The sequence below is a fragment of the Pelobates fuscus genome, chromosome 7 (assembly GCF_036172605.1).
Source record: "Pelobates fuscus isolate aPelFus1 chromosome 7, aPelFus1.pri, whole genome shotgun sequence".
Lineage (NCBI taxonomy): Eukaryota > Metazoa > Chordata > Amphibia > Anura > Pelobatidae > Pelobates > Pelobates fuscus.
Window position 1 is genome coordinate 146,471,030 of NC_086323.1, and position 21,678 is coordinate 146,492,707.

The 21,678-nt window shown below is 37.7% G+C and overlaps 1 protein-coding gene across 1 annotated transcript in view; it reads left to right on the forward strand.

Moving 5' to 3' along the window:
• FOXP1 (forkhead box P1) overlaps nt 1-21,678 on the forward strand; it is a 691,275-nt gene that overhangs the window by 112,767 nt on the left and 556,830 nt on the right. The window lies entirely within an intron of this gene.

Consider the following 21,678-nt stretch of genomic DNA (forward strand, 5'->3'; position numbering starts at 1 on the left):
CTGAATTGGATGCCCAGAATATTGAAAACCTCATACAATTTGTCTTAAAATTGCTATTTAGAAAGTAACCTACAGTTAAGGACCTGAGCTTGTTCTTCAAAGCCTATGAGTTCGACTCCCTCACTGCAAGGAATTTTCTCCTCATTCTGTGCCCATCATCTACACTTGTGCTTTCTATATCAATCGGGTTGTGATTTCAATCCCTGCATTGTGATTCCCCCCCCCCCGCTTATTCTTATTTTTCCCAAGTGTAATACATTTATCAAATTTATATTATCTTAATATATTTAGTGAATGCTCTTATTGACACCTGGACAAATTACAATCATTCCATTTATTGATTTTCCCAGAGTGAACATGTAAGATTGCATAGGTTTACTTGCTTATCTGTTGGTTCATGTAGAATAATATATTCACTGCATGTGACATCTCAAACAATGTGTGGTATTATCCGATTTAGCAAAGATCATAATAAAGAAAATAAAATGCCAATAAAAGATTTTATCCCTGACTGCCAGAGTGGAAAATGAAAGACCTTAACCACTAGGCTATAGAGAAAGGCAAAACAGCAAACCTCTGTTTCACTATGTTTGCACTGTGTGTGTCTGCTGATAATGTGCCACCCAATAGCAACACTGTGTGCCTTCTAGACATGTGTCTCTCATCTCAGTAGCATGTGTGTTTGCTGAAAACGTGTATTTTTTTTTGCAGTAAACACCGTCTTTTCAGAGAAAACACAGTGTTTACATTACAGCCTAGTGATAACTCTACTGGTCACTCCTCAGATGGTTACTAGAGGCGCTTCTTTGGGCAGTCCTGCCTAGTGTGCAGCACAACATTCAGCGTCTCCACCCTCTACATGCAGACACTGAACTTTCCTTATTGAGATTCATTGATTCAATTCATCTCTGTGAGGAGATGCTGATTGGCCAGGGCTGTGTTTGGCTTGTGCTGGCACTGCCCCTGATCTGCCTCCTTGACAGTCTCAGCCAATCCTATGGGGAGGCATTGTGATTGGCTCAGACCACCACTTCTGATGATGTCAGAGGTCAGAGGCAGACAGGGGCAGAGCTAGCAGCGGGAGACTTGAATACAACTAAGATTTTACTATATTTAGGGAGGTAAGAGGTGGCAAAGGGGGCTGGATGGTGGTTTTAACACTACAGGGTCAGGAATACATGTTTGTGTTCCTGACCTTATAGTGCTCCTTTAAGTAACTTATTGTATCAGAGCAGGAATAGTGTAATACTATACCTCATTAACCTAAAATATTTTTCCTGCATATTGAGTAATATTTAAGCATATGTTTTGAATCCTTTCGGTGCTCTGCAGTGTGCTTGACATATCACTGGCATTTGGTTAAACCAATGAAATAAAGCTTTTTTTGACAGCTCTTTTAATATTTAATATAAATCCAATGGACCTTAAGGTGTTGAGGTGTGTTTTTCAGAAAGAGATGGTGGTATCTGGCTCTCGCCGTCTTAAAACCTCATAAACCACTACTGATTTTCAGTAAAATTCAGTGTTACAGATCTTACAGGGTCGATGGGCTCCACCTGCAGTTGAGGCATCTTACAGCAGGCTGGCAAACCATCATATGAGTTGCAGTTTTCTGGCAGCTGGCGACCAAACTTTTAAAAAGCCTTGTCTTAGAGCAGGGGTAGGCAACCTATGGCACGTGTGCCATGCACAGCACTCGAGGTGTCTTTGCACGGCACTCAAGGCTGCTATAGCCAAACGGGCTTTGGCCTATCAGGAGTCCCAGTGAAACTTAAGATATCTGCTAATACGAAAAGGTGGTGAAGGACAATCCTCAATTTGTGCATTGTAGCACGTAGAGGAAGTGACCTCAGATCACTTCCTCCCAGCACTTGTGAATGGGAATCCACACTGGAGTAGAGCTGCCGGCAGCTGCTATTGCAGCTCCTGTCCTTGACCTGTACCTGGCCAGGCTGGTCCCCACTGGAACCTAGGGAAGCCACCCACCCTGCTAGATATACACAGAAATGCAGAATAACCCTCCCCTCATACAAATAATACAAACAGCCCACAAACAAACGTACACACAATTCGCACAAACGTTACACCACTAACAATCCACATACATGCTCACAACAAAACATGCAGTGTCTCACATGCAATACCCCAAACAGCCCCAGAAATATACACACTACCAAACACACAATGTGATATATCCATCGACACATACAATTCCACAAGCAGCCCACATACACAGCCAACATTTCTAGGTATCATACACAATACCACAAACTACTCTCGAACATATACAATATATTAGCTCATATATGCACAAATACAACGATACAAGGCAACTGCAGTATAAATAGCACCTTAATTAAAAAAAATAAGACCGGCACGCTATGGGACATCATAATCCTATTTCGGCACAGTGCTGCTAAAAGGTTGCCTACCCCTGTCTTAGAGCATGGACATATTCTTTTATACAATAATATAATTATATCTACAAATTTAGTGATCCTTCTAGACCATTGATTCTTTATCCCAGGGCTGGAACCCAAAAATTGTATCCCCATGTTATTTCAGCAGGACTCCACTTGTCCGAACATTGAAATCATTTTCATCCAAATCCCGGCACCTGTCAGCATTAAGCATTTATTGTAGGGTCACTGCCTTCCCTATGTTAATGGACAACCTTATGACATAAAGACCTGTCTAATGAAAGTGTTTTGTCGAATAAATTGCACTATATATTATACTAAATGGGATAAAAGAGTGACTGAGCTAACTTTACATTTGAAAAATGGGTCGCCAAGTTATTGCCATATACATTATTTGGGTCCCTCTAATGCAAATTTAATACTCTCTGTTCTAAACTGATGTTTTGTTACAGAAACCCATGGATTTTTACAACATAGTTAACAAACACATATTTGAATATCAGGGATATAAATCAAACACTTGTAAGAAAGCAAGGAACAAACAAGCAGAACCACTCAGCGATGTGTTCAATAAACAGCATATGCTAAATATCTGTTTAAAGGAAATTTCTGAAATATATTATTATTGTTGTTTTTATTAATATTACTGGCGTATATAAAGCGCCAACAAATTCTGCAAATCCTGTACTGTGGGGGTAAAAGACAGTACAGTATACACAGATCAATATAAAATGTTAAGAGGGCTCTGCCAATGATTAGATCTAGCCATTTAAGCTCTTTTATACAAAGTTATTTGCTAACTTGGTCTGCATAGGGCTTCATTTGTAAATAATGAAGAGAGGGTGGATCGATACTGCCTAAGGTTATGTGCAAGTAATGCTAGGCGACTTTTTAAAACAACCGATTACGCACAAACCAGTTTTTAAAACTGGTCAGAATCATTAAATGCTGCAACTAACAATATTCCATAGAGAACAGGAAAGAAACCATTTACAATAGGTCATTATTCTGAAATGCTGGGTTGCCAATGGTAGGATGATAAGATCGTACATAAACGTTCTTCTAAACCCATGCCAACATATAGAGAAGGGGATTTTTTCGAAAGTTGTCTGGGTGGGAGATTAAATAGTTCCTCTAGGTGACTCGGAGAAGCAAAAACTTTATCATAGTATTTTATAGACTTTGAATTATTAACACAATAAGGTACTAATAATACATAATGAATACTAATAAATAAAATTAACATGAATATGATGGAGTTGGAAATATAGATCCATAATTGGAAGAACTCTATGTTTGGCCTATGTCTGGCATGTAAGTTGGCCACTCACCTAATTCTTTGGGCAAATCTAGATGTGGGATTATTTGACTTTATCAAGTGTATTTAGTGTACTAATTGGGGAACTGAAGGACATTGCTTAAATCTACAAATAATAATAATGATAACCTAATTACTCTGGTAGAGATAAGAACATTTTTTGTTTTTAGAGATGGTCTCTCAAAGGCACAATAGATTTAAAAAAGCCAAACTAGTGTGACCCCCATTTTCTTATTTCTATCATTAGCTTTTGTCATATGACTGGACTTTGTTTTGAATAGTATGTTGCAGGGGTAATTATGTAAATATTTTATTTCTTTTTCCATGTTGATTGTATCTACGGATTGTTTTAGACTGGCAATTTTGGCTCTGTTTTATGCAGAACCATATTTTTTAATTGGATAATTTTAGTAGGGCTATGCCATGTGCCAGATCTAGTGCTGGCTGGACAGCAGTCATCTAATTAGTTTTAGATTCACTTAAGGTTTTAAAACCAAAGACAAAAACACTATGTTGTACTTTTTGGGGGGTCACATTAACCCCTGTAAGCTTTTTAAGAATTTCTTTAAACAAGGTAAGTCATTACAAAATGCTGGTTCAGCTACTTAAATTTCATTCATTAAATCCAGTAAAAACATTTTTTTTTCTAAAATCATCTGAAAGCAGTCAATATTGATCATTCGTTTTTGATTCATACCATTAAATCAAGGCCTATGTCTGAAATGTTCTGGATATTTTGAGATATTATACACTGTCCAGAGCTTTGCACATTGCAGGTTGTTTAGTTTTGGTGAAAGATGTCCATTTTTGTTTAAAAATAAAATAAAAAAAATTCTCTAATTTCTAACATCAGCTGCATTACGCCCAAAGGGTTACTTGGAGCACTGGCTATATATATATATAAATCAATAAATAAAATAATTTTGAATTTATTTAGAACTTACATTTACAAACTGTAAGTTATATAGAGTACGTGTGGTAGTTGTGTTTAGCGTGTGTGTGTTTTATGTAGCATTAACTAGTATACTTAGCAATTTGATAGGGAGTACAGTAACTGGACTAGTTATTCTGTATATGCATATTTTATGTAGCACTAACAGTTGTACTTAGCAACACAGCAGAGGAACAGTTGGTGCAGTATTTATGAGAGTACATGTAGTCCTCACTTTGCGACTAACCTGCTTTACAACTGCTCCTACTTATGACCAGCTCTCTAGCACGTGGATTCAAGAGATTCCCCACGTTAGAGAGCTGGTCTATTGTCTGAGAATTTTCCCCGAACATAGATTTCAGAGATTCCCTGCGCTTGTGAGCTAATCTATGTTCTGAGCATTTCCCCCATACATAGATTCGCGGGATTTCCTGCTCTAGTTAGCTGGTCTATGTTCGGGGCTCTTTAGCGCATCCTTACTTTCCGATTATTTCGTTTTACGACCGAGTTGCAAGAATGGAACCTGGTTGGTAAGTGAGGTCCACCTGTATATGTGTTTGTATTTTATAACGAGTTAACAGACTATTTTCAGGTTACTAATTTAGGTTACGTTACAGTTAATGGCAGAGGTATGGTAACAAATTTATGCAGTGTGTATTTTACCTATATAATACTAAGTTGTGAGCTAAGCATATTACATTGCTAGACAGGGTTACCGTATATACTCGTGTATAAGTCGATCTCATGTATAAGTCGAGTACAGTTTTGTGACCAACAATTGTGAAATATTCTATGCCTCGTGGATAAGTCGAGGGTAAAACTTGGAGCTAAGAAATTCTGTGATTTTTATAATTATACACACACACACTCATACAAACACACACACTGCATTATATACACACACACTCATACAAACACACACACTGCATTACATACACACACACTCATACAAACACACACTCTGCATTATATACGCACACCCTGTGTGTATATAATGCAGAGTGTGTGTGTTTGTGTGAATGCAGAGTGTGTGTGTATATAATGCAGAGTGTGTGTGTGTGTTTGTATGAGTATGTGTGTTTGTATGAGTGTGTGTTTGTATATAATGCAGTGTGTGTGTTTGTATGAGTGTGTGTGTATATAATGCAGTGTGTGTGTTTGTATGAGTGTGTGTGTATATAATGCAGTGTGTGTGTTTGTATGAGTGTGTGTGTATATAATGCAGAGTGTGTGTGTATGAGTGTGTGTATATAATGCAGAGTGTGTGTTTGTAGGAGTGTGTGTGTGTTTGTGTAGTGTGTGTAGTGTGTGAACTGGGTGGGGGGAGGGTATTTTTATTATATATATATATTTTTTTTTTTAATATTTTAATATTTTTTTTATTGTAATATTTTTTATTTTATTTTATTTTTTTATTTTTTTTATTTTTTTTTCGTCCCCCCCTCCCTGCTTGTTAGCTGGCCAGGGAGGGGGGCTCTCATTCCCTGGTGGTCCAGTGGATGGGCTGTTTAGGAGGGGGCTGGCAGAGAGCTCTTACTTACCTTTCCTGCAGCTCCTGTCAGTTCCCTTCTCTCACCTCCGTTCCGCTCAGCTCCCTTCTCCTCCACTGTAAGTCTCGCGGTGTGACTGCCGCGGAGCGTTGCCACGGTAACCTGTGGCAACTCTCTGACCCCGCGGCTCTTGCGCGATTTACAGTGGAGGAGAATGGAGCTGACCGGAACGGAGGTGAGAGAAGGGAGCTGACAGGAGCTGCAGGAAAGGTAAGTAAGAGCTCTCTGCCAGCCCCCAACAGGACCGCTGGGCTTGTAATGAGCCCGGCGGTCCTGGTCTGTATTATGGCAATGTAAGTTGCCATAATACAGACAATTGACTCGAGTATAAGTCGAGTGGGGGTTTTTCAGCACAAAAAATGTGCTGAAAAACTCGACTTATACTCGAGTATATACGGTACTGTTAGTGCTATAATTATATTGTGTATGTATATTATATTTATATAGTACATTACAGTGTACAGTTGAGGGGAGTTGTGCATAGAACAGAAATTATGCTTTATTATTAAGTGTTGTTTCCATATAATCTTGCTATTTCTGTAGCACGTAAGCAGAAACATTTAACTTAACTGTTTATGTAGTGATATTATACTAACCCCTTAAGGACACATGACATGTGTGACATGTCATAATTCCCTTTTATTCCAGAAGTTTGGTCCTTAAGGGGTTAACATCAAATATATTTTTCTAAGCGTTAATAGCCTTATAATCTATAATGAGTTTTAAAACTTGCGCTCAAGATTTAGTAAATGACATCACAATTCAGTTCTGTCCAGGCACAGACAGAGCACACAATGCAAATGAGGGGAGAAATAGAAAATGGCCAATGAACAAGCATATAGCAAAAATTTAATAAATGACTCACAAAATGACAGAAACTTGGAGAATGGTCAGTCACCAAGGGCTTAAAAATCCTGGGAAATGGCATTACCCCTTTAAATGCATGACAACGTTTCTGTATAATTGCATAGTGAACATTAAGCTACACCGACCTTATAAAACTATGATTTAGAAAAGTATGTTAATCCAGTTATTGATTTTTTACATTTTTTTTTTATTTTGAATGAAGTGTGAATGCTAAATGCTTTAACCCAGCAAAATCATTGGGGAAGGGTTCACAGAGTTGCATTGATTCCCCTATAATTCACCAGTAATTCAGATCATACACTGACATAAAAATGATATTTCTAAGCCATTATTGGATAATGCTGATTTGCTAAGTGCTACCAATAAATTTCGGTGTTCACCCCTCCTTCTCCTGTTTTACAAGAGATGCTTTAAACTCATTTAGCAGTAACAATATAACTTTAAGGTAAATGGTAATATTTTTACAATGTGTCTATTCTAAAGTTATGAATATAAGGTTGTTCTTAAAAATGTAAATTAGTAAGTTTGTATTTTACGCTATAAATAGGTATTGAATGGCTGTGCAAACCTAATAAATAAAACATTTTTTTTCTTCAGTACAGAGGTATTGTACAAAGACTTTATAGCCAAACTATTCCAAACATTTTTCTATTTTAAGGATCCATTTTAGCAAGGTGTTATAGAAGAGGTAAACGCTTTTATGAATATCCTAACTTACAGAGACTCTTCAAGTTGGTTGGCTCCTATATAAATAATATTAAACAGGTATGCAAAATAAGAAATGTAAAATGTTTTATTTAAAAACATCATTAATTAAAAGGTACTCATCTTCAAATGTCCTGTGTTTGATGTAAATTTGCAAATCAGGAATTCTTCTCAATGGAATTAAATACGGTTTATGTTTAAAGGAAACAGGCAGGCAATATAACCACTACACCTGGCACCCCTCATTGTATGTAGTCAAATTGTTTTTAAACAGCCTTACCTGGTATCTGCTGGACACAGCTCCCTGCCTCAACTACTGATGAGAGAGCTAAGCCCTGCAGGAGAGCTTCCAGAAGCTCCTGGCTAAAGGATTCCGGGTCTAGCTGTAGTGGTTATGGTATAATGGTTATAGTCCCAAAATGATTCACTAGAAAAAATCCCAGATAAGTATGTATCTCCCCACCTGGATGATGAGTGCCAAACATTTTGATGACACGTGTATCATCCTGCCCCCATTGTTGTTATCAAAAAGAACTTCGGCATATATTAAATATACACTTTGTTAAATCATTGAAATCATTACTCAGGCAGCTCAACATCGTTTTTATGTTTGTCTCAGTCAACTATATAGATGTAAAATGGTGGATGGAGAGTTGATTCAATGCCACAATATATACAGACACACAGACACAAAAAAAAGACAACTGAGTGACCACATAGCCAAAACCCTAGCGTCAGTATGTAAGTGGGGGACTCAAAAGTAAACTTACCCCTCTATAATATGGTGATATTCCCATGTAATATACTCAAAAATAATATAGAGCCTTAGTTGGGTAGGCTCAAATCTCAAAAAATAATATAGAGCCTTAGTATGTCTAATAAGTATTGACTGATTATGTAGCCAATTAATCCTGTTATGTCACTTGTTAAGTACTTTGTACACCTATATATTGATTGTTATGTGTGTAACCTTAACCCCTTCAGGACCGGCCTGTTTTTGCGATGTTTGTACGTTAAGGACCAGAGCAGTTTTAACACTTTTGTGGTGTTTGTGTTTAGCTGTAATTTTCCGCTCTCTCATTTACGGTTCCCATACAAGTTATATATTGTTTTTTTCAGGACAAAAGGGGCTTTCTTTACATACCATTATTTGTATTATGTCCAATATTGTATTTAAAAAAAATAATAAAATATGGTGAAAAATTTAAAAAAAAAACATGTTTTTGGACTTTTACTTGAAAAATCTTTTACTTATCTACAAAAGCTAATGAAAAAAACAGCTAAATAGATTCAAAATTTTGTCCCGAGTTTAAAAACACCCAGTGTTTACATGCTTTATTGCTTTTTTTTGCAAGTTATAGGCCTATAAATACAAGTAGGAAATTGCTGTTTCAATATATATATATTTTAAATGTATCAATAGTGACGTTGTAACACCGTTATCTGTCATAAATCCCCGAAACACACCTAACATGTACATATTTTTTTTAAAGTAGACAACCCAGGGTATTCAAAATTGGGTATGTCCAGTTTTTTTTAGTAGCCACTTAGTCACAAACACTGGCCAAAGTTAGCATTTATATTTGTTTGTGTGTTAAAAATGCAAGAAACGCTAACTTTGGCTGGTGTTTGTGACTAAGTGGCTACTAAAAAAGGCTGAACATACCCCATTTGCAATACCTTGGGTTGTCTTCTTTTGCAAATGGTATGCCATCATGGGGCTAATTCTCATTCCTTGGCTACCATACGCTCTCAAAGGCAACCTAACCAATCCGACAAATTTCAATAAAAAAAAAAAGTAAAATCAAGCCTTATATTTGACCCTGTAACTTTCACAAACACTATAAAACCTCTACATGTGGGGTACTGTTATACTCAGGAGACTTCGCTGAACACAAATATTAGTGTATCAGAACAGTAAAATGTATCACAGCAATAATATCCTCAGTGAAAGTGCTGTTTGTGTGTGAAAAATGCAAAAAAATTCACTTTCACTGACAATATCATCGCTGTGATATGTTTTACTGTTTTGAAACACTAATATTTGTGTTCAGCGAAGTCTCCCGAGTAAAACAGTACCCCCATGTACAGGTTTTAGGGTGTCATAGAAAGTTACAGGGTTAAACACAGTGCTAGCAAATTAAATTATCTGGACTTTCGGCCTGGGTTGGCAGGCAGGTCCCTCAAATTGCAATCATTAAAATTACTTAATTAGGTAAAAATATTACATAAATACACATGTAGAATTTTAATATATATACATATTTATATATTTGACGTCTACGTGTATATTTATGAAATTATTTATGTAATTATGTATATGGACATATGTATATTTCGTATTGTTTTTATTTATTTATTTATACATAGATATATATATCATTACATTCTAAGTATATTTTGATATAAATATATATATATATATATATCAAAATACTGTTAGAATAAAATTGCATATATAAATATTTTTTTATAATTATTAAAAATTATTTTTATTTTTTGTTATTTATTTTTATTAACATATTATTTGTATTTTATAATAATATATATATACCATATATATAGCAATTATATATATATTGTATATATTCGTGTGTAATTTAAATATAAGTGTATTTTTATATTAATATACGTATATATAAATATAAAAATACACTTAATATGACATTATATATATATATGATACATATACATATATTATATATAGATATAATACATGTATATATATCATATATATATACACATATTATTTATTTATTTTTACACTGATTTTACACTGGTTTTTTTTTTACTTTATTTTTTGGATTTTTTACTTGCAGGGAGACTGCCTGTCAGCACAGACAGTCCCCCTGCAGGCAGATACAAAGACCCCTATTGCGGTCATGTGATCGAGTGATCACATGGCCGTGGGGTCCTGATCTGCCGAGGGGGGACTGCCCGGGCAGACAGGCAGTCCCCCTGGACCGGGTGGAGCACTGATCGCCGCCGTGGGACCGACGGCGATCAGGTAAGTAGCCCCAGACCGTTATGACGGTTCAGGACCGTCAGCGGTCCAAACGCACGTTTTACCGCTGACGGTCCTGAACCGTCAGCGGTCCTGAAGGGGTTAAGGGTTGAAACGTTGTGTTTTGGTTCGTGGGTCCAATAAAGTTGCCTTTTTTTGGGATACTCTGGAGTGCCTGGATTACTTTCTACATTTAATGCTACATTTGGTCTTTTGGTACTGGGACTGATCTGGTTAGCACCCAAGGATCCCTGAGAGGAAGGGTCTGAGTGCAGTTCCACAATCTATCTATGCAAATCACAAAAGCTGACATGTCTTTTGGTGACACTCTACCTCTTCAATCCTTTGAAGAGGATAGCTAAAAGATAAAGCAGAAATACAATAAATTGTATAGTATGTAGAACCAGGGAGCCACTAAAGGGAAATAAAATTAGCAGATCACCTTGTTTAGAGTCTACACAAACATGGCTCTAGGTGTATCCAGCCAGGGCCGGATTAACATAGGGGCTGATGGAGCTGCAGCTCCAGGCCCAGGCCCATGGAATAGGCCCATTGATTTAAAAAAAAAAAAATTAAAAAAAAAATTTTTAATTTATTTTTTTACATTTATTTTTTCACACATTACTCTTAGGGATTCCACCTGGCTTTTATTTTATTGGCACAGCCAGTATTTGAGGCTGCCTGGCTGGTGCCAATATTGCAGTGATACTGGCAATACAAATGCTGGTATTTTTCTCAGTATAAAAAGATATTTCTATGCAATACCAGCACTGGCCAGTAGGGGTCACTGTATGTGGAGACAGGCAGGGATAGGAAGTTCCAGCAAATCCCTTCCTGCCTATCTATACTCACTGATCTGCAGGGGTGCAGCTACAGAGAGTCCAGACAGCAACTCCCACCCTGCAGAGACAGGCTACAGCTCAGAGAAGTAAGGGATGGGGGAAAGGCTGCAAGGAGACATAAACTGAGACACTAAGGGACATTGGGAGACATTATGACACAGACACATGGTGACACAGTGTCCCCATGTCTCCCAGCCAGTGTCCGTGGTGTCTCAGTGCCCCCTAGTCTCCCATTGACCCCTAGTCTCCCGGTGCCCCCAGTCTGCCAGTGTCTCACTGTCCCCATGTCTCCTAGTGTCTCAATGTCCACATGTCTCCAAGCTAGTGTCCCTAGTGTATGTGGCCCTGGTGTCTCAGTGTCCCCATGTCTCCCATTGCCCCATGTCTCAATGTCCCTTATGTCCCCCAGCCAGTGTCTCTAGTGTCTGTGTCCCTGGTGTCTGTGTCTTCATGTCTTCAAGTGTCCCCTATTTTCCCAGTGTCCCCATGTGTCCCAGCCAGAGTCCCCTAGTCTCCCAGTGTCACTGGTGTCTCAGTGTCCCTAGGTCTCCCCGTTATGTTTTTCCAAGAAAGGTGGCAACCCTAACTACTTTTCACATACTCTTACTTAAGTATGGAAACGTAAGAGGGATGTATGGGAACAAAACTTGTGTGGACTGGCAGACAATGAATATAGTTAAAGGGACACTATAGTCACAAGAACAACTACAGCTTATTGAATTTGTTCTGGTGAGTAGAATAATTACCTTCAGGCTTTTTGCTGTAAACACTGTCTTTTCAGAGAAAATGCAGTGTTTACATAACAGCCTAGGGATAACTTCACTGGCCACTCATCAGATAGCTGTTAGAGATCCTTCCTGGGTTATGGCTGCCTACAATGCATCCAAACATTCAGTGTCTCCTCCCTCTGCATGCAGACACTCAACTTTCCTCATAGAGATTCATTGATTCAATTCATCTCTATGAGGAGATGCTGATTGGCCAGGGCTGTGTTTGAATCATGTTGGCTCTGCCCTTGATCTGCCTCTTTGTCAGTCTCAGCCAATCCTATGGGGAAGCACTGTGATTGGATCAGGCCACCTCTTCTAATGATGTCAGCAGACTGCTTGTGTTTCTGAGTCTAACAGCATGCAGAGTTACAGCTTCAGGCTTGAATACAGTAAGATTTTGCTATACTTATGGAGGCATGAGGGGCCCAGGGGGGCTAGATTGTGGTATTAACACTATAGGGTCAGGAATACATGTTTGTGTTCCTGACCCTATAGTGATCCTTTAAGATAATGCTGACTTTGGTCTCTCTAACACTGTGGAATGTTCCCTTTCTTCTACACTCACTACATACAGCTTTTCTCTGTCCCAGACTATATACCAGGAGCATCTGCTTGCTAGTAAGAAGGTAAGCAGACAAGTGGACCAGCGAGTGCTAGGGGACAGTCCTTAGAAAGCGTTGAGCGAGCGCATCATTAGATGCATTTATGCCAAGCTCAGGGTGCTGTCTGCATAGTATGCCCTTAGTTGGCCAGCTGCATGATTGGCAGTCAGCCTGACATGCATTCATGCCAGGCTGGCCTAATTCTTTGGGCAGGCATGTCCTCTTTTTGGGCATGTTCGCCCCTTTTGGCAGGTTACGTGATTTGTGTCAGTGGCACACCCTTTTACCGTGCCCATTGACTTCCTGCTTGACTGGACGTTGCTGTTAGGGTTTATGGATTTACTTGAAAGGTGAAAACATAAATTAGAGAGAGATTAGCCTAGGGTATGTGTTTTCTTATAGCTGCTGCTTTCTTTCTCTCCAGCACCATCTCCATCAGATACATGACGCTTGGGAGTGTTTTACTGTTTTTGATCGATATGATTCTGTAATTAGGCCCGTCATAATTGTCAGCACCAGGCCCACTGGGCTCTTAATCTGGCCCTGTATCCAGCACATGTGCCACTAAGAGTGGCACTACCCCTTTAAGGCCGGACCAAGGTGATAAGAGGATGCCATCTACTAGAATATATTTAAAGAATATTTATGGTTCAAAATTCTAGTGGAACAATGGCCAAAGAAACTGATGGAATGTACCTACATATACTCAAGTTTATGAAAGTTGGCCTAGAATTACTTTTCATATATACCCCAGCAACATGAGTGTAAGTTTATTGGGTTTACTAAAAAATATCTTTGAGCCTATTTAGTGGAAATGCAAAATAAGCCAGGAGAAGTTTATATATTTAACTTTTTTATAAAGCTAGTCCATACTGTACATTTTCTAATTTTTATTCACAAGAGAATAAAAAATGCACAATAAAGTGAGAGATGAATGATACAAAATTAATAGCCAATCTTTGCTAAAAAGAGGGTAAATTGGTGCTGTGTACATTTGAAATTGAAAAAAAAATTAAACAGGCACAATAAATTGGCTTAAAAGACACTCAAATCAAAATGACGGCTCGTATTTAAGGTCTAAAGTTTGTAGAGGGGCTTATAGCATCCTGTATCTCCCAGAGATGCCATTATGTAAATACATTTCTTTATTACATACGGCTTGCGCACATAATATTGTTATAAATGACCCTTCATTTTCGTAGCCCTCAGGGTATTTTAAACCCAGTTTATATGTATTTGATCATCCCTAATCGCATTTAAACTTTAGAATGAAAATAATGGTCCATTTACTGTCCAATGTTGTAAATCATTGGCATCTTAGGAAAATGCAAAACCCACAAACTTTTAGCATTCTAGGTTCTGCAAAAATGCATTTAAATAGAAAAAAAAAATGTAATAACTTCCAATAATTTGGTCCGCCTTTCTCTCCTCTACTTTCCACTATCTTATCCAGAGCGTTGGTCTGTTTCATAAGTAAAGGTGAGCATACAGGTCTAAACTAGTTTTATAAAATAGGCGATATTTAATAAAATAAATATGATTTTTTTTGGCAGCTTACTATCAGACTATTCAACATCGACCGTAGCACAGAGAGACCATGTCAACTCACATTTTTATCTCCCAGATGGGAAAAAAATACCGACCACATATTTTTCTTTGTCCTATGTCTTTAACCCAAACTGAAGTTCTGTAATTGGCTGTATATTTTTTTTTCTCTCTTCTTCTTGCACATCACTAATTGGCTTGTTGCCAGCATGGAGGCCATTGTCTGACTTCATGATGATCAGAAATTAACATGACATTTGCGTGGTGGTAATAAAATAAATTAGCAATGTAATTCATGACTGTAAGAAGTGTCCATCACTTCACCCCACCCACAATCAGCCTCCGAGAGAGACAAGATGATGAAATGCTCCCAGCAGGGACCTCACAGCAGTCGCTAGCCAATTTCAACGTCAAATTTAGTTTTTTAAATTCTTCCGACAAAGCTGTAATGCTTACCAATTAATTACCACAAATGTCAATTAAAAATATTCCAAATATTTTGGAAGATTAAACCTTAATTAAAATGATTACGTTACACAAAAATGATACAACATCGCTTTTAATGAGTTGCGCTGAAGGTGACAGTATTGTAGTGAAGAGTTGACGCATTAAAGAATTTTAGTCAACTATTTCCCCAACATTATTATTCATCCTGATGAAAAAAAATTAAATGAGTAATATTGTTGTGATAAATTAACTGCAGTAAATCACTCTCTTAAAGGGACACTATAGTCACCAGAACAACTACAGCTTATTTAATTTGTTCTGGTGAGTAGAATCATTATCTTCAGGCTTTGTGCTGTTAACACTGTCTTTTCAGAGAAAATGCAGTGTTTACATTACAGCCTAGTGATAACTTCACTGGCCGCCACTCAGATGGCTGTTAGAGATCCTTCCTGGGTCATTGCTGCCTAAAATGCATCCACACATTCAGTATCTCCTCCCTCTGCATGCAGACACTGAACTTTCCTCATAGAGATTCATTGATTCAATTCATCTCTATGAGGAGATGCTGATTGGTCAGGGCTGTGCTTGAATCATGCTGGCTCTGCCCCTGATCTGCCTTTTTGTCAGTCTCAGCCAATCCTATGGGGAAGCATTGTGATTGGATCAGACTACCACTTCTGATGATGTCAGCAGGCTGCCTGTTGTTGTTTTTTTTAGGCAAACAGCATGTATTATTGTTGCTAAATGGGTCCCCCACTTAAAAATCTGTAGAAAAGTTTAAACTTACTGGGAAGTAGAGTTTAGTAGATATATCCCCAGTGAAGACATGCATGCATTTAATTCTGCATTTTTCATTGGGAGTATATCTAAAAACAATTAGCAAAAACGGCAGATCTCTTGACTGAAGCCTTTGCAAACCCTCCCATTTTAACCCCACCCAGACTTTCTGTGGCTGTCCAATCACAGACTTACCAATGTTTGCTGTTCGATCTTCATGTAATAGACTATCTTTAAGTCACTCCAGAATGGCATTTTATTCTTGAGTATTCTGATTTATTTATTTTAAATAATCCAGAACGTCAGAAATATTTCTGTAGGATGTGACTAAACATCCTCTTTAGGGAGTAAATTCCATATCTTTATTGTTCTCACTCTGAAAAACCATATCATTTGACAGACAGACCTACAGTTCTGTCAGTGAATATGTTACAAGACAGCTTTTTATCGCCTGAAAAGATCTGCATAATGTTATCATATCACATCTGAGATGCCCTTTTTCTAAAGCTCTTGATAACTAGAAACTTCCATTCCTTAATTCATTTTTGTAACCTAGATGTATTATTTTGACCAGTTCTCTCGAAAGATGATCAAAAATGTACCCCTTAAAATGGGGAGGGGGCTGACTTCTCTCTATTCCTCTGCTGACTGATTTTACACATTAATATCTAGTCTAGTCATTTTCATTTACTGGTACACCTAACCCAAAACCCGTTTAGGTTCTAAGTTTCTTGTGTGCTCGCTGTTGTTGTTATTCCTCCTAAATACAGTTTGACAAAAATAAAGGTACATTGCCCAAAACATTCTTACATCATAACTACTACAATATAATGTAGTAGTTATGGTGCTTGGATTGTCCCTTCAGTTGCATGTGAAACAACAGTACTTTTTATTGTTTATTATAATAATACTACCATTCTTAAATAAATTGTATTTGGATTGTTCTAGCCTCTCCCACAGCGCAAAACCTGACACGAAGCAATGAAGCACACAATTACATAATGAAAAGCTATAAAACCTACTCTCTTACATGCTTTTTCAAATGTATATCAAATTTTGTCATAAATTGAGAATGTACATGTTCTGATATTAAATCAATTCTGTAAAATAATAGAGAATGCCTTTAAATGGATATAAACACACACAAACACACACACACACTCATAATGAAACTTCAAAAATTTGCTTATAAATTTACAACATTTTAATGGGAAAATATACATATAAGTGTTAATTACATTAGTTGTAATTTTAATATGCTTAGTTTCATAATGATCAAAATTAGGCTAACATGATAATGCGTCTTAGCGGGAGGGTAATTTGCTAACTCATGTATTGTGGTGAGTTCACTACCTTGTTGATGAGATTTAGATGAAAATAATTGTATCTTAAAAAAAATAAAAAAAACAATTGATACTTTAATTGCAATATATATGAGTGTGTGCGTATGTGTACGTGTGTAATATTAATTTGACAGGTAGATAACATTCTTTATAAAATATTAAGCATTTACTGTAGCATTTACATTGTGCTGGTGGAAAAAGAACCCATTGACATCTCAGGGCTTTTACAATTACGAGGAACGAGGGGAGGGAAGATGAGTTTTAACGAACACCCTTATAGCCCGTTCCACTCTTTTTTAGTGGTATTCATTTGAAATTCCACATGGTAATATATCTTGTGTGTTATTTCGTTGTTGCTTTATCATTATTACAATGACACATGACAAAAACGGGAGGTCTCCACCTTAATCAAGGGTTTAATGCAGGGGTGCCCAAAAGGTAGATCTCCAGATGTTTTAAACCTGCAGCTTCCATGATGCTAATTCATTCTAAAGGTATGCAAAGGCATTCTAAAGGCGTGCAAAGTCCTACAACATCTGGGGATCTACCTATTGGGTGCCCCTGGTTTTTAAAGCATCACGCATAAGTAATATACATGTGCCACCAATGTATTAGGAAAAAAATGGTAATAGAGTGTTTGTTCATGGTTCATGCCTTGGTTGTTCTCTTGAACCTTGATTTTTTTTATTTGTACACTGTGATAATTTCCCCAAATTTGTACATAAATATTATTAATAAAGATTGTAAGAAAAAAAAGAAACGGGAGGCCTCGCACACAATGGAATAGGATATCTCATACAAAAATTTAAAAAAAACTTGCAGAAGGAATAAAACTGCCCATAAAATAGGTTAGAGTGAGGAGCCCCCCCTGAAAGTCTCCTTTACTATTTTAAAGGCATTTGCCCTAGCCTAGATTCTCCTGGGCAAAACTGGATGAGCACAGATTTATTTTCCCTATATATTTTCTCTCTGCACATGAGCGAGGTAGAATTTAGGGCGACATAGGTTTTTCTTTGCTTCCTTAGGAAGGCATGTAAGGTGAATGGGTACAGCAAGTTCGATTTGTAGCAGAGTAAACACAGCTGGCCACCCCCCAGCACCCCCCAGACTTTAATTCTTCACATTTTCTGTGCCAGGGCCAGTAAAGGCTATTGGAACAAAAAGGTCTTTTTGTGAATTTATTTTTTATGTTGGGAGATAAGGAGGCTGTGAAAATATTAACGTAATGGAGTCGCCAAATCTCAATCTAGTTATAACACATTTCTGGCAGCAATTCTTTTATTTGGTTGTTTGAATAAAGATGTCAAAAACCAACTCTGTAAAGATTCCTGTGATTTGAATTAAAAATGTCACAACGATGTAATGGCAAACTAACCTTTAAAGTGCCTCATTTTGCAGCGACCGTGCATAGGTCTTGTTTGTGAGACTGATCCTCTGGGAATTAATATAAGTATAGCTCGAAATAAATTACTATACATTTTTCTTGTCATTCCCAAGAGAAATGTCAGTGTTATTATTATTTTGTCACATGCTAAAACAAGAGTGAAAGCATTCTCAGTCACAAAACAGTTATTCACAACAATCACTTAGTTTTGATGCACTTATCTGCTCTCACAAGACGACCTGATAATGTATGTTACTTGTCTTTCGTTGAGACAAGAATCATCTGGAGCCATCATACATTAATTTATCTCTTCTGTGTACCCAGTTTATCATCAAAGATCACTTGCCTTGTTTAGCAAAGTCAATATTTGAATGTTTCATAATAAAATGAAGGGAAAAACGGCCCTTTGTAGATGTTTGAAACCATTAGCACAGGGTGGAAAAAGCAAGAACTGTTGGCCGTATAATTGTCATAATTATAATATGGGCCTACAGTCCCTCTTTGGGCGATGAACAACATTCAAGGGATACTATAATACAAAACTATATTCCTGGCAATAAAGCTCCCTTTACCTTCCCCCTCCTTCGCGCCCCTCTGCCTTGGTGAGTAACTGGTTAAAAACCCTTTATTTACCGTATTTTCCGGCGTATAAGACGACTAGGCGTATAAGACGACCCCCAACTTTTCCAGTTAAAATATAGAGTTTGGGATATACTCGCCGTATAAGACTACCCCTCTTCCAACGCACACCAAATAAAAATAAAAACACCTGTGTCTTCCTTACTCACCCCCCCTCTCCCTGTGTTCTCCTTACACCCCCTCCCTGTGTTCTCTTGGCCAAGCTACAGGGGAGGTGAGGAGAGAGGCAGTGCTGCAGCCGCCTGAGGCTCTCTATAGAGCGCTCAGGCGGCTGCAGCATTAGAAGGGCCGGCGATGGGGGCGCAGGGTGCCCCCTCCTATATGGTGACCTAGTTCGCCTTGTAGGAAGCGCGGGCCCTGCCCGCCCTATAAGACGACACCCGACTTTTGAAAAGATTTTCCTGGGTTAAAAAGTCGTCTTATACGCCGGAAAATACGGTACTTAACTTAGCCCAGCGCTGATGTCCCTGGGTGCTGAGTTGCAACTTCGCCTCCTTTGATGTTACTGGCGAGGGGGCACTAATGCGCATGCATAGCGAGTGCCGCGCACGCATTAGGCCCTCTCTATAGGACACCAATAAATCAGTGCTTTCCTTTGAGGAAATAGCTGATGCTGGATATCCTCATACAGAGCATGTATTGAGCTGAAGTGGTCTGGGTGCCTATAGTGTCCCTTTAAGGGTGTCTGATATAGAGTGCTCAATTATACCTCCTAACATTTCAAATTGACAAAGAAGAAAACACTTTAATTTCAGGGGTGTGAGTGGAGGTGTGGCCAGGGGCAGGGCAGTGACTGACTAATAGCAATTTACACAAGTAAATATAGTTTAGAACATGGGAGTCCAACCTTTTGACTTCCCTGGGCCGCATTGAGCCCAGAGGAATTGTCTTGCGCCACACATCAAATATATCATACAGATTATAGATAATGTATATAAGTAATATATCTTTAAAAGCCCTTTTCTTAATTTTGATATTTCAATTGTTTAGTAGATAACTATTTATTTAAGGATATCAAATTAGGGAGCTATCTACTAAACACATACACATGTATATACGTATGCACACTTAACCACAGATATACACACACACACACACTCACAGACCTATCCACACAGTCACAAATCTATACACACATAATCACTGACACACACACACACACACACAATCACAGACCTATACACAGTCACAAATCTATACAAACATAATCACCGACTCACACATACAATCACAATCACAAGTACACACACACACACACACACACACACAATCACATACATACACAAACAATCAATCACAGACCCACACATACACAGATATACCCACACACAATTACAGACCTATACACTTAGTCACATACACCCACAAACAGACCCACTCACAAATACAATCACAGACCTATACACAATCACATACATGCAAACACATACAATCAGACCCACACACACAATCACATAACTATACATGCAATCACATACATACACAAACATAATCACATATCCACACACACATAAAATTACACACCTATACACACAATCGCATACATACAAAAACATAATCACAGATATATACACACACAATCACAGACCTACACACATAATCACAAACTTACACACACAATCACAGACATGTCCACAGACCCCTCCCCCTCACAGCCAATCACTGACAAAACATACACAAAAATCACATGCACACACATTTAATACAAAAGAGGTCTACCCAGCCTCCCTAACTTGCTCTGGGAGGACTGGAGTTGATCCTCTTCCTGGTGGCCAGTGGTTGCTGCTGGGCTGGAGCATGATACCTCTGGGCTCTTCATGCATAGGTCAGAGCGATTTGGGCTCATACTAGGGACTGTCCCTGCTAAATAGGGACAGTTGGCATGTATGATTCTATTCTAGTGACATATGGTTCAAATATATACATTTATGCCTGTAGTTTTTGTATGCTAGTAAATATATACTGATATATCTCTGTAATAAAAAGGAATTGAAGGAATTTTTATTATATTTATATATTAATTTGTATGCATTTTAAACGTTATGATATTTTTTTTTATTAGAAATTTATTCTATGTTATTTTAAGGTCTGTTTATTCAGTTTTTTTTTTTTTTTTTCTTTTTTTACTTGTATTTATTTTTTTTAATCAAATTCCAATCCACCTAATTAGTTAGCTACATGCAATAACATCTTTGCACGTTTTATATAAAAGGATAGAACTTGCAAGTTTTTCATTTACAAACACATATGTCCGTGCCAACTCCCAAACCTCGACAGTACATAGACTGAAATGTTTCTTCAGCGTCACTCTGCCTTCCAGGCACCTGTTTGTTTTGAACTTAGTAGAAGTTTAATTTCCTAGTACCCTGCTGGCTGTTGCTATATCCAAAATATTTTCTTGGGCAGTGGTCAATGTGTAACAGTCATACAAAGCTCTGAGGAATTCTTTTTTTTTTTTTTAAGTCAATACTTTAAAGAGAAAATAAAATAAAAAGAAAGGTTAGTGATTAAATAGATAATATATAGCGACTGAC